This window comes from Neofelis nebulosa, chromosome 7 (genome assembly GCF_028018385.1).
Source record: "Neofelis nebulosa isolate mNeoNeb1 chromosome 7, mNeoNeb1.pri, whole genome shotgun sequence".
NCBI classification, from domain to species: domain Eukaryota; kingdom Metazoa; phylum Chordata; class Mammalia; order Carnivora; family Felidae; genus Neofelis; species Neofelis nebulosa.
Genome location: NC_080788.1, coordinates 97777238 through 97792554, shown reverse-complemented (window position 1 = coordinate 97792554; position 15317 = coordinate 97777238). Strand labels below are relative to the sequence as shown.

The 15317-nt window shown below is 37.4% G+C and overlaps 1 long non-coding RNA gene across 1 annotated transcript in view; it reads right to left on the bottom strand.

Annotated features, from left to right (window-relative positions):
- Positions 1–12262: 12262 nt before the first annotated feature.
- LOC131517162 (uncharacterized) overlaps positions 12263–15317 on the bottom strand; it is a 129236-nt gene continuing 126181 nt past the window's right edge. The window contains exon 3 of the long non-coding RNA XR_009264434.1: positions 12263–13706. This is a non-coding gene — a long non-coding RNA (uncharacterized LOC131517162). The remainder of the gene's footprint in view (positions 13707–15317) is intronic.

The window sequence follows — 15317 nt, the reverse complement described above, 5'->3', positions numbered from 1 at the left end:
TCCAGGACAACCAAACAGACTTCTTTCACAGGAGGACTGGGGGTATGTTTCAGTCTGTTGTCTGTGCTGTGTGCCTTGGGTGTGGTAGCCTGTCAAGTACTGTGTCCCCATTTGTTACAGTCCCATGGGACCAGGAACATAAGCTCCATTGGCCACCAGAGCCAGGCAGTCAATGGGTATTCTCTGCAGTAGCTACAAAACCAGGGAACCAAATATGTGTATATAACTTCCCTTTCAGAAGATATTGGGACTTTGGAGCATGGCAGAGGGGGTGTGTGAAGATATTGCCCACTCTTCAAGGTCTCTGGAAAGAATGACAGCTCTTAGATCATGTATAATTATAAGACTGATAGGGCACCTGGGTGGTTGAACGTCTGACTTTGGCTCAGGTCATGATCTCACGTTCTGTGAGTCCGAGTCCCATGTTGGACTCTGTGCTGATGGCTTGGAGCCTGAAGCCTGCTTTGGATTCTGTGTCTGCCTCTCTCTGCTCCTCCCCCACTCTGTCTCTGTCTCAAAAATAAATAAACATTAAAAAGTTAAAAAAAAATTAAAATTTAGAAGACTGTCTCTCAAGCTATCATTCTGAAGATAAGTTAATAGACCTCTTTCACAGAAAGACCTCCTTAGCCTCTGTTGTACTCTGGAGATGGTAGCTAGTGAAAAGCTCTCTCTGTTACAGTCCTGTGAGGCCTGCAAGCATAACTCCAATTGGCGACCAGAGCCAGGCGACCTAGAGTAGTCCCTTGGGTGGTAGTGGAAAAAATTCAGGGAGCCAGATGAGGGTACACGCTCCTTTATAGGGGATACCAGTGAACTGGAAGAAGGCAGAAGAAGACTACTAGATGGAACCTGTTGGCCCCCATCTTTGGAGAGTACTTCAGAAGACTCCTAGGGGAGTATTCAGTGTTAAATAAGATGCCTGCCACTTAGGCCATATTTTTCAAATGATTAAATAAGATTCTTTCTCAGAAATTCTGGGCACTGTGCAAGTCAGCTGCTTCTATGGTGAGCTCTGTGGTAGGTGAGTCCATATGTATGAGCCTTCTAGGAGCCATTTCTCAGTTCATTACAGCCTTATGGAACTCATGGATGCCAGCCCTATAGGCTCCCAAAGCTAGATGACCTGAGACTCATCTCTCAGGTGCAAGTCTTAAAAGTTGGGGCCCCAGGGGGCACCTGGGTGGCTCATTCAGTTGCGCTTCTGACTTCGGCTCAGGTCATGATCTCAAGGTTAGTGGGTTCGAGCTGTGCATCAGGCTGTGTGCTGAACAGCTCAGAGCCTCAGGTCTGCTTTGGATTCTGTGTCGCCCTCTCTCTCTGCCCCTCCCCCACTCATGCTCTCTCAAAAATAAATAATAAACATTTTAAAAAATATACAAAAAGAAAAGATTAAAAAAAAGTTGGTGTGCCAGATGTGGGTTTAAACAATTGTTCCTCAGAGAGGAGCTCAGGTTTGTGAGTTTCCTGTTGATTATGAGTTGCCATTCTGGGGGTTGTATTTCAGTCTCTCCTACCCACTTTGATATAGGCTTTTTTTTTTTTCTTGTTTGCCCAATGTACAGGAGTTGCTCAGCTAGCTTTTGGGTTTTTTTTTTTTCCAGAGGAAATCATTCCATTTATAGCTATAGATTCAGTGTGTCTGTGGGAGGAATGGAGATCAGGATTCTCATATGGTACCATCTTGAACTGGAACCTATTGTATGTCAATTGTTAAAATAAACAATAAAACAGTCAGTATATTGGAAAAAAAATTGACGTGCCAATCAGTGTGTGAAAATATGAACCATTAAATAAATGCAAATTTAAATAAAAATAAAACATGATTTTTGAAGCTCTTAGATCAAAAAAGAAAAATATAACACTAAGTGATGACAAGGGTTCAGTAAACAAAACCTGTTAGATCCAGTTAGTACAAGCAGATGAGCTTTTACATTTACAGGTCCCAAGACAAGAATACAAATGGAAGTTTCCAGCTTTCAGTCTGCCCCCGTTCATGTCCCAGTGCAATCATTCACCAGGAGGGGCCTCACAGCATGTGTGTGGACAATTTAGTCTGTGCACTCAAGTTCCATCCATCCCCATGCATCTGCTCACAACCCCGGTTGGCCACCCCTTAAATCTAGAGTGTGCACTTGCAGTCCACCCTGAGAAGACCAGATCCAGGGAAGATAGCCTTTCAGTCTTGGAAGCAGGGTCAGGGCAATTCAGACACACTATTCTCCAGTCTCAGGCATTCAGATTATCATCTAGAGTAAAGTACATAAATTCAGGGTGGACATCCCTTAATTCTAGGGTTTTCTCCCATTCCTCACAAGGCCCAGGTTGGAACAGGACCAGAGGAGCTCCTAAAGTGTGGCTTAGGATGGGTGCCCAGCACTAAGGGTGGTCTTGCAGAAACGCATAGATTAACATCTTTATGGAAGGTCTTAATATTTATCAAAATCTAAAACTACCCTGATATCCATCAACAGGTAGTTAAATATACTTTGACACATTCACACGATGCAGTATAATATAGCTGTGTCAGATATAGATATTGGAATAGGATTATTGTATAGCATAAAGTATAAAATTAAAAAAAGCAAAGACCAAGGTGTAGAACAGTGCATGTGCAATCATACTACATATGTTTCTTTATATTTTCACTATCCTAGAATATTACTCCAAGATTTCTTATGCTACATATTTTTCCATTGTCTGTGATTCAGTTTTGACTCAACCATGGCTTTCTTTCTTTTTCTTTTTTCTTTGTGTGTGTGTGTGTGTGTGTGTGTGTGTTTTAGAATACGTGGCATTTAACAAGATAATTCAGAGGCATTGGGTTTTCTGGAGAGAATGGTGGGGGTGGAGAGGAGGTTTCTTAATACTTGGTATTCACTCCTCTATGTATTTTTTACATGGAACATTAATTAATTTATTGTTAATTATCATTAAGAATTGCATGTGTAAGGAGATGAAATGGGGATAATTTTAATTTTCGTTTTACTGTTGAACCAACTGAGGCTCAAAGGTATTGGCTTACTCATGTGAGACAGTGACATAAAAGAGGCCAGGTAAGACCAGTAGATGGGTATATTTAACATAACATTTTCAAACTAATTTGCCGCAGGAATAATTTACTTTGTGAACATCAGTAAAGTGTAGCCCCTGTTTCTAATACCATTCTCAGACTTGAAGTTCAACCTAAATGGTGGTTGATCAAGCAGAGCTTTAGAATAAGATGGGATGACCATAATGTGGCGTGGGATATAAAGGAGATACCTCTTTCTTTCCTTTCCTTATGCTTACTTTTCTTTTTTAATAAAGTTTATTTATTTTGAGAGAGAGAGAGAGCATGAGTGGAGGAGGGGCAGAGAGAGGGAGAGAGAGAATCACTACCAGATTCCACACAGCATGGAGCCATATGTAGGGCTCAAACCCACAAACTGTGAGATCATGACCTGAGCTGAAATCAAGTTGGATGCTTAACTTACTGAGCCACCCAGGAGCCTCACCTTAGGTTTACTTCCGAGCAGATTTTTCGGGCCAATAATGAGGATGCAGAAAGGGGAGGAAGAGATACAGGGCTTTCTTTTCTGTTCCTAAAGATTTATGGAAATGAGGGAAATTGCCATCTTCCAAGACCCCATTCTTTTCCAACTAAACCACCACCAACCAAACCAATAGCAATATTACAACTGTAGGTCTGAAGAGATGGTGGAAATAGAGGAAAAAATTTAAATTTGTTGAATTGGAAAGACTTAGGAAACCCTGTTCTCTCCATTGATAGGAAAAATCCATATATGCTATTTAATTCAACTTCGATGCTTCAAAAAAATGTAAACAATTGCTGGAATTTCAGAACACAAAATATTTTATCAGAAAACAGGCACCAAACTTTTAATTCTAGAAATATCACTTGCCCATTCTAACACATATACAAACATAAGTTGTGGCATACACTGTTTAAATGGAAGGTGACTAAGTTTTGTCTAAAAATTGCTTTTATTTTTTTGCACTGAGATTGTGTGCAAGAGAAACAATGTTTCTAGGCAGAGAGTACATGGCTTTATCCTTGAAGGAGAAAAGCCTACAGGAACAGCAATTTATCTTCTGAGTGTAGTCTTAATGGTTCTCTGGATGTGGTTTTGTTCTAATCAGCCCTGAAAATTCTCAAAAGAAGTGCATTAACTGGTCTCCCAGGACCTGATTTTCTACCCTAACTGTCAACATATTAGTCAGTACATATTAGTCAATGGCCAGCTTTGACCATTGTGGTTGATAGTATTATTAAATTCACTTATGGTGAATGAGAATAAAAAATTAATTCTCTTTTATAGTAAAGCATTTGATAATAGGCATTTAAACACATCCTTTTAATTACTGAGGTGGTTGATCAAGTCTATTTTACCCTGACCCCTGTGAATGTACCATCTGTGAAATTTATCACCTCTCCCCCAATATGGCAGTGTAGTGTTGATTAACTAAGCATGTGGCCCTTTCAATTTGGTGACTCAAGAGAGCCCATATATCACTTAACACATCAGAAAGTATGTTCAATTGCTTTTGCCTTCATTTATTACCCCACAGGACAGAAATGACTCTGAGCTTTCCTGATTAAAACACTGTGACTGTGCTTTAGGTTTAATTGTATACATTGATAGTTAATAGAGAACACTTCCCTTGGGCATAAACTTTTAAATACCATTTAGATTGGCTCTGTGTTATGATAGAGGCTCCAGCATGGGAAGAAGGAGAACATTTGCCACATCTTTAGTCTCTAGCCATATACACAATGTATCTCAGGAATTCACAGAACAAGCAAATTCAGGTAAATTTTAGAGATATGTTACCAAAAAAAAAAAATCAGAAAATCTTTAAATTAAAAATAATGTAGTGCTGATAACTCATGCATAAAGAAAAAAGATTATCTAGCTAAAACATCCAGGCAACTTGAAATTGGAATAAATAATTCTAAAAAATATGTGATCAATTACAAACATTATGATCTTTGAAACTGGTGACTTTCCCTTAATGAATAGAAAAAAAAACAATTACATATGAGTCTGGAGGAGAAACAAGCTGAACCATTAATTTAGGCTATTGAAATTATTTTTTAAATCCTTGAGTATTCTTAAACCTTAAAAAAAGCATAATTTAAAAGAACATTTTTATTGTCAATAAATATTGAGTTTAAATGGAATTTTAGAATTTTTTTTAAAAAGTCATTTGTACTAAGAAAATCTTTTTTATTTTATATATTTAAAATTTTTAAATCTGTTTTAGAGTTGGTCTAGGGGAAGGAGAGTTCTCACAATCAAATCTATAACATAAACTAGTATAGATCTAAAGAATTTTAGGCATATGCCCAAGATATGTCATTAATCAACACGGTGTACTATAAAGTAAAAAAAAAAAGGGGAGACAAAACAATACAGAAAAAAACAGAATTTAGAATATAATTTAAGCAATCACATATTGAATGGAGTCTTTTTTTTTTTTTAATTTATTGTCAAATTGGTTTCCATACAACACCCAGTGCTCATCCCAACACGTACCCTCTTCAATGTCCATCACCCAGTTTCCCCTCTCCCCCACCCCACATCAACCCTCAGTTTGTCCTCTGTATTTAAGAGTTTCTCATGGTTTGCCTCCCTCCCTCTCTGTAACTTTTTTTTCCCCCTGTCCCTCCCCCATGGTCCTCTTTAAATTTCTCAGGGTACACATACAAGTGAAAACATATGGTATCTGTCTTTCTCTGCCTGGCTTATTATCCATCCACGTTGCTGCAAATGGCCAGATTTCATTCTTGCTCTTTGTCAAGTAGTATTCCATTGTATATATAAACCATATCTTCTTTATCCATTCATCAGTTGATGGACATTTACGTTCTTTCCATAATTTGGCTATTGTTTAAAGTGCTGCTATAAACATCGGGGTACAAGTCCCCCTATGCATCAGCACTCCTGTATCCCTTGGGTAAATTCCTAGCAGTGCTATTGCTGGTCATAGGGTAGTTCTAGTTTTAATTTTTTGAGGAACCTCCACACTGTTTTCCAGAGCGGCTGCACCAGTTGGCATTCCCACCAACAGTGCAAGAGGAAGTAGTCTTTATTCAATAATCTACAGAGGAAGTGATACCTTTTTATACACAAAAATATTTTGGGTGTAATGGTGGTAATGGATTAACAAATTATGTTATCTGTTTAAAATTTTGGATTAATGACTTCATCCCCCCTTTTTCAGTGGATTTGTTTACGGGAAATACAAGGGTCAGATCTCTCCTTTTACATCTACTATTTTTTTTCCATTTATTATTATTTATGATAATTGATATATAACGTAACATTAGTTTTAGGGTACAACTAGGTGATTTGACAAATTTATATGTTCTGCTAATGTCACCAGAAGTGTAACTACCATCTGTCCCATTACATTGCTATTACAATATCATTGTGTCTTCCAGTCCCATGACTTACTCATTCCATAACTTGAAACTTATACATCCCTTTCCCCTTCATCTATTTTTGTCCAACCCTTCACCCTCTCCCCTCTAGCAGCCATCAGTTTGTTGTCTGTATTTATAGGTCTGATTCTGCTTTTTGTTTGTTTATTTATTTTTTAGAGATTCCACTTATGAGTGGAATCATATAGTATTTGTCTTTTTCAGTTTAACTAATTTCACTTAGCATATTACTCCTAGGTCCATCTGTGTTTCTCAAATGGCATAATCTCATCCTTTTTTATGATGTGTAATTTCATTGTGTATATATACCACATTTTCTGTATCCATTCATCTATTGATGGACATTTAGATTTACAAAAGCCATTGTAAATGACTAGACAAAATCAAATCTTGCCTAGCCAAGATATGGCTGTAATAGGGGTGAATATATCTTTTCAAATCAGTATTTTCAGTTTCTTTGGGTAAATACCCCATAGTGGTATTACTGGATTATATGGTATTTCTATTAATTTTTTGAGGAACCTCCATAGTGTTTTCCACAGTGGCTCTACCAATTTACATTCCCACTAACAGTGCATGAGAGTTCTTTTTTTCTACGTTCTTTCCAACCCTTGTTATTTCCTGTCATTTTGATTTTAGCCATTCTAACTGGCATAAGGTGATATGTCATTGTGGTATTGATTTGCATTTCCGTGATAATTAGTAATATTGGGCATCTTTTCATGTGTCTGTTGGCCATCTGTATGGCTTTGGAAAAATTTCTACTCAGGTCCTCTGCCCATTTTTAAATAAGATTTTTTTTTGGTGTTGTATAAGTTCTTTATATATTTTATATATTATCTCCTTATTGCACATATCATTTGCAAATCTTTTCTCCCATTCAGAGCATGGGGCCAGGGCATGAAGAAAATAGTAAGAAAAATGGATTTTCATTTTTTTTGGTTTGTTTTGTTGATGGTTTACTTTGCTGTGCAGAAGCTTTTTATTCTGATGGAGTTCCATAGTTTATTTTTGTTTTTGTTTCTCTTGTCCTAGGAGACCTATCTAGAAAAATGGTGCTATGGCCAAACTGTCACTATTTATAGACTACATAGTACTATATGTAGAAAATCCTGAAGACTCTACCACAAAACTACTAGAAGAAACAAATTCAGTACAGTGACAGGATATAGAATTAATACCCAGATATTGGTGGTATTTCTGTACATTTATATCTACTAATTTTTAAAAAGTCATTTTGATAATTTTTGCATTAGTTTTGCCATATATTTTAATAGTTCCGTGTCTATTGCAAAACAAAGCAATGTTAGGTGACAACTTTGAATGCTAGCTAATATAATAATTAATTCAAAATACTTGTAGAAGAATTGCTATGTACTGGGTACCATTCTAGACACTGGGGGTATAGACAATTTGCATATAGAACTAAACCAGTGATATGCTTGACCTCATAAAGTTTATGTTCTAGTGAGGAGGACAGAGAATATGCAAATGAACAGCTACTGATATAATAGACTAGGAAGGTGAATAAAATATCACAAGAAGATCTACAATAATGGGAGATGTGTGTGAACAGTGGTGTGAACGTTGAGTGAAGACCTCTCTGAGAGGGTGACAGATGAGCAGAGCCTGAATGTACTAAAAGTAGGTCCTGTGAACATTTGTGTATATGTGCGAATGTGGTGGGATTTGGGAAAAAGGCTTTGAGTCATGGCGACCAAAGGGAAAAGGCTGGGAGTTGAGATTGTTCCTGACTTGGTGATACCACAAAGACGACAGTAAGACTAGAGCAGAAGACTTGAAGAGTTATAAGATTAAGGTCAGGGATCAGAGCATGGGGACAGGGCATGAAGAAAATAGTAAGAAAGATGGATTTCACTCTAAATACAGTTGGGGTAACTTTGAGCAGGAGAGTGAAATGATCAGATTTGCATTTTAAACACACCACTGTAGGTGCAGAATGAAACACCGAGCGTTTTTGGAGCAAGGGTGAAAACAGTAAAACCAGTCAGGCTATTGTTGCACTAGTCCACAAAAGAGAAGCTGGTGTTTGGACCAATGTGGTAGCAGATGTGAGAAGTGATTGGGTTCTGAATTTTATTTTTATATGTTTTGATTGTGGAGATAAAATGTGCTGATAGATATGGCAGTGGGTTAGTAGATGAGAGAAAGACAAGACTTAAGAATGATTTCACAGTTTTAGAGCAGAACCACAGAGTGGATTTTGCTGCCCAGTTTCTGAAATGCACACTTTAGGGACCAGAGGAAAAATTCAAGAGTTCTGTTTTGGACTTATTAATTTTGAGTTATCCATTGGACATTACAAAGGATATGCTGAATGTGGCTGCATTAATGAAATAGTCACTCAAGCAAGAGATGAATTCCAGATCTACTTTTCTAGTTTGTTAGTGTACAAATGCTATATAAAGCCATGGGACTCAGTGAGTTCAGCTCTGGTATAATTTTAGAATAGAAGAGTATAGAATGGGCACAACTACTCCAAAATTGGGAAGAGGAGCAGAAATCATCAATAGAAATTAAGGACTGGTCAGGGAGATAAGGAAAACCAAGTTTACGAATTGTAACCTGAAATCAAATGATTATTACTGGTTGGAGTAATAATCTCTTACTGGAGTAATGTCTTCTTTTTTTTTTAATTTTTTTTAACATTTATTTATTTTTGAGACAGAGAGACAGAGCATGAACGGGGGGGAGGGCCAGAGAGAGAGGGAGACACAGAATCTGAAGCAGGCTCCAGGCTCTGAGCTGTCAGCACAGAGGCTGATGCGGGGCTTGAACTCACGGACTGTGAGATCGTGACCCGAGCGAAGTCAGACGCTCAACCGGCTGAGCCACCCAGGCGCCCCATCTTACTGGAGTAATGTCTTACTGAGACACAGGAAAAGATGCTTTGCTCACAGAAGCAGAAGGTATCTGAACTTTGTGTTCAGAGTCTATGGACAGACATGGAGAGGGATAGTGGTTATATCTCCAATTTGTTATAAAAATAATGAATTCTTTCCTTTGAAGTTGCCTGAATCATTGATTTCATCACAAAGGCACTGGTACAAATAGTAGCATGACACTCTTTGATATAAGGCAACCCTACTTGAACTTTGCCTGTTGTACAGGGAGTAAAGTGTAGAGGGCACTAAGTGTGGACTCAGGGAAGCCCACTAGAAAACCTTTGCAGTGTTCCAAGTCAGAGATGATGGTGGCTTGGGAAAGGGTAATAGTGACATTTTAAAAGTGCTGGAACTCTGCTCTACTAGCCAACCTGAAACCAATGGGATTTATTCTAGTGCTGATTAGATATAGTTTCAGCATCTAAAGGGGTTCTTTTAACATGAGACTTAATCAAGTATCATTATTTATTGAGAAGAGTTAAATTACTCTTTGGAAAAAATGGCCTATATTTTACCAAAAGGTTATTTTAAAAATGTTTATCCACAGTGCAGTCTAGTCACCTATTTTTGATAGTTGTTCAAGTTTGACTTTATCCCTTTTCTCTAGAAATTGGAGATACCTTTTTTCAAGACAGCCTCTCAAAAGACTGTTTTCTTGTTCTGTTTTAAATGTCCTCTTCTTTTGTCATCTGATTCTGTCTCTTTCTCCAGGCTGCTCCAATGACCCATGACAGTCAGTGTTGTATTGATTCATGTCTTGGTGACTTCTTTATATCACTTTGGATACAAAGAGTTCTGCAACCCTTACAGTTATTCAAAGCTCAGTGCTCAGAATAATTTAATTGAATTTCTTCTCCCAAATTCTTTCTCTTATTTACCATTGGGCACTGGTGAAAGGCACTGAAAAAATATTTGTGTATTCCTCTTATCAAAATGTTCTCCAGAAGTGGGAGCATTTATATAGAAAACCTCCATTGAATTAGATGAGAAAGAATAGTTTTGCCACTGGATGATCTACCCATCAATATATTTGTTTTTTTCTTTCTTAAAAAAGTTTATTTATTTATTTTGAGAGAGAGAGAAGGAGAGGGGCAGAGAGAGATGGGGAGACAAAGAGAATCCTAAGCAGGCTCCTCACTGTTAGCAAAGAGGCTGACACGAGGTGAGATCATGACCTGAGCCAAAATCAAAAGTCAGGCACTTAATCCATTGAGTCACCCAGGTGCCTCTATGCATCAATGTTTGTAACTGACATGAAATTATATACATAATATGTGATGTATATGTAAGATATGTGTGATATATAAAAAATACATGTGCATATGCTATATGTATGTGTGTGTACACACACACACACACACACACACATCATCAATTGCTTAGCATAGCCCCTAGCATGAAGTTAATTCTGAGCTCACTATTCCACTGTGAAAAATTAAATGCCTCTTTTTTGACCTGGCACAGTTTTGTAATAAATTACTCAGTAACCAGCTAGGTGAAGATAAAATATAAAATCATGAAATGATCTGGCATTTTTCTTCTATTGCACACATATCATTATCTACATCGTTGGTTCTCTCTGGTAGTCCCAGAGAGACGGGAGACCAAGTCAATAGTTGGGTGAAATGTTAGTCTCTTTTTATTTGGTTTCTTTTAACTAATTCTTCATTTTTAGGGGAAATACCAAGTGTGCCCAATGACTGGCTTCGTATCAAAGGTAAACATTTGCCAAAACAGAGTGCTTGCAAACCTGCTTTCCATTTTAGAATAAAAGCATGTAAACAAAACCAAAGATTAAAAGTAGGTTGAATATGGTATGCATTAGGCTGTTTGTTCAATAATGTAAAAAACTAATTGGGAACCACAGAATAAAAGATACACACACAAAAAGGAGGGCCTGGTTGGCTAATTCAGTTGAGCGTCTGACTCTTGATTTGCGCTCAGGTCATGATCCTGTGGTCATGAGATCCAGACTCACAGCAGGCTCTGTGCTCTGCTTGAGATATTGTCTGTCTCTGTCTCTCTCTCTCTCTCTCTCTCTCTCTCCCCCTCTCCCTCTCTCCCTCTCTCCCTCCCTCCCTCTGATCTTCTCTTCTGCTTTTGCAGTCTCTTTCTCTCTGAACAAAACATGTGCGCACACACATAATTATATAAATGAAATTCCTTTTTGACATAAAACAACATATAAATTTCAATGCAATTAGAAACTAGAAAAGGGTTTCAAAACATACAAATAATTAAAATTCAAATACAAAATTTTTATCAAAATAATTAAAATTTAATATATATATTGCTCAGGTTTATAAGGGTAATATAAATGGATATAAAGTTAATTTTTTGGGGGAACCACTTGCTAACATAAATTTGTTTAAAGCCCGGAGACCATGCATCTTTTTAATCTGATAATTTGATTTATAGAAAATAACATTAATTATAACAGTAGTGAAGAAAAATAGCTGTAAATATTTATCTTATGATAATGGTTTAAAAATCCCTCTGGCAAACCCCCAGAGTGGAATATGGCACAGGCATAAAATTGATATTGCCAGAGGATATTTAATTACGTGGGAAAGTATATCCCATACACTCTGTTCAGTATGACTGTGTGTGCATATTGTGCATGTGAGTGTATGAGCGTGAGAGGGAGAACTAGTGATTGAGAGTTTGGCTCTAAGGCCAGGCTGCTTGGGTTCATATTCTAGTCCCATCATTTCCTAACTCCATCTTGGGCAAGTTATTCAACATCCCGTGCCTCCATTTCCTCATTCATAAGAGGGGGGAGAAATAATACCTTTCTCATTCAATTGTTGGGAGGATTAATTAAGTTTATACACATAAAGCATATAGAAGAACCACTGGCACAGATAAGCACCCCAACACATTATTTTTTACTTTAGTAACCAAAACGTTAACCTTGGGTATTCATTTAGTCAATAAATATTGTTTGAGGCACCCAATAGGTATAGAACTTGATCAGCACTGGGGATGCATCTGATGTACAAAACATCAAGTTCCTATCCTCAAGCAGCTTACATGTTAGTGGATTTATACAACATGGAGATCAACAAGTGAACAGCAATACAAAGTTGGTAAGTGGTGCAGTGGTTACAAAGTAACAGGGTGAAGGACAGGGTGTCATGGGAGGGGTGTTGCTTTGGGTGGGTTGTCAGGGAGGGCCCCTGAAGGGATGATGTTTGGGCAGAATTCTGAGTGATGTGCACAGCAAAGGCTGTATCTGGGTGAAGAATATTCCAGTCAAGAAGCAGCCAAAAATGTCCCATGCTAGGAATGTGCTTGACATGTTTGATAAATCTCCATTCAATTCTTGGCTAGAGCAAAAGGAGCTAGCGGGAGAATGGTGGAAAATTTAGGAAGAAGAGAGAATGCCTGAGACCAGGTTGTCCTGGGCTGTGTTGGCATGGAAATTTAAACTTTATTTTAGGTGTGTCCAGGAGCCATTAGGGAGCTCTGAGTAGATTCACAATTTAGAAAGCTCACAGTAGTTTCTTTGCAGAAAATGTGATATGCTGGTGCAAAAGTAGGCAGTGGGATAACAGATTATTTAATGATCTTTTTTTGTCCATCTGTATTTTACAAGTTGTTGACAAGGCACAGATATTTCTTTATAAGAAAATGAGGGCTTGAGGTAACAATTAGGCACATGGGACAGTAATTGTTTTTGACCATTTTCCCCAATTTTCAAAAGGGCACCTGACTTTTGTGCAGATATACGAGGTCTCCACAGTTTTTTTTTTTCCTAACCAATTCTTAAAATTTATTTCTAGTGATCTATCCTTTGTCGGACCTAGAAAGCAGTTCATTTTTGTTATTTTCCTCTTAGAGACATCAGTCTATCATTACACAAGGGCATCATCATCTCCACTGCAGAGAACAGAACACTTATCATACCTTTCTCTTTGGGTTTTGTTTTCAAGATCCTAATACAAGTGGCATTGTTGTCAACAACACGTGCTTTCCATTGTACAGTTAATGTTTCAATGTGAACAAGGCATTGTTGATTTGCCAGACCAATAGAAACTATGATAGTTGCTTCTGAAAAATGACACATTTGAGATACTAGATCATTATCTACTGACTGACTTTGGCAACAACAAAAAATTCTCTCCTGCTGGCAGTGAAATATGGCATGTCACAAAGATGGGACTCCTTACTTTATGCCACATTGCCTGTGAGAAGGACGGCTGTCTGTGCTTGATCACTACTTGAAGCGTGTGGTTCATGAAGGATAATGTGAGCACTTAGGCATTTACAATCATGGCGGGTTTGTCTTTCTCATTGTCATTTTTTGAACAGTTACTTCATATCTGACGTGATGTCCTTAGCCAGAATTCCTAGGAATGCAGAAAACCTGTTAAGTTTGAGGAAAAAAAGCTCAAGTATGATTCTTTCCTCTGTTAAAAATCAACAAGTATAAATATATTTACACTTATACTTACATAAATAGAAATATAAATAAGTAAAAAGCAAATTAAATGTTAGGATTTTGACATTTTGCATGACATAACATACTGTGATTTTAAAATTTATATTATACATATAAGAGAGTTATGTTGACATATTAAAAATGATGGAAAATAACCAGTAGGTACACAAATGGTTCTAATTCATCCCATTCTGCTCTTTTTTCTTTCTGAGCATAAAACAAAGGGCTTAGAACCATGGAACTGTGTGTTCTAGCCAGAAACTGATAAAGGCCCCCCAGATATCACCACTTATACTCTGTAAGTAAGTTGGTAACTGACATTAAACGACGAATAATAGAGATACATTTCATGAGTTTCTACTGCATGTCAGGCAAAGTGCTCAGGATGTTATATACATATTTTATTTCATCCTCATGACAACCTATATAGTGGACACTTGAATCAGTATTAAATGAAAAAATTGAGGTCAAAGAGGATAAATAAATTGTTGAAGACTGCACTACTAGTAGATGACAGAATTGGAACTGAAACTGAGGCAGTTAGACTCCAGATCCAAAGTTCTCAACTGCTTTGGTATTAGGTCTAGCAATATCCATACATGGTGGTGTAGGGAGCATAATATTTGAACTTGTAGAAAACATTCATTGCATCACATACAATAATTGCTCTCTCAGCGTCAGTCCCCTATGATGACATCATTCATGACTTTTCTAGAACTCAGATTACCGAGGTAGGGTTTATTCAAATGTTTCAGAAAAATGAGATGAGTCCAATCAGTTACATAATTTTTCTTCATGGGCCAAGAAGATATTCCTAGAGTTGTTAATCCTGTCTTCAATAAAATTTTCACACAATATTTAGACTCTCTGAGCTGTTGTGTGAATGGAGCTCAGACATTTGCCTTAAGATTCATTTTTGGTTTTTTCCTTGAATAGATTGAATAAGCCTCTACTCTTTTCTCTGTGGCTCAGGAACCCAGCTAGGTCTATAGCCACATATACTCTCTCTCAATATACCCTAAATACACAAAGGCACATTAGGCTCATGCATTATGTTCAGATGGGTAATTAGAATAATGAAAATCTACTTGCAGCCCCTGCAGAATCATTTTTGACCGAAGATGCTAGCAACTGAATGTTTCTTGTTAGATCCGGAGAGAACATGAACTATCACTAGTGGCAGCAATTGCCGCAAAGAAAGCCTTTGCTCTTGTGCATATTTAAGATTTGTCACACGTCCACCCAGAGCTGCTGTATAAGCCATGCTAATAACTATCTGGGAAATTTGGTTATCCATTTGAACGGAGCAACCCTGTTCTTATTAGTTTCTAAATTTATTTTAACTTCCATTGACACAAATTAAAATGGGAATCTTGCTGTCTATTGATTGTGTCAGTAGATTTTTTTTTCTCTCTCCAGAATTCATTTTTAAAGACTTTACTTTTATTAAACTAAATACTGCCAGTTAACTAAAGTCTTGGCTTTTATAGACTCAAGGGAGCAGGATCTAACATAAATT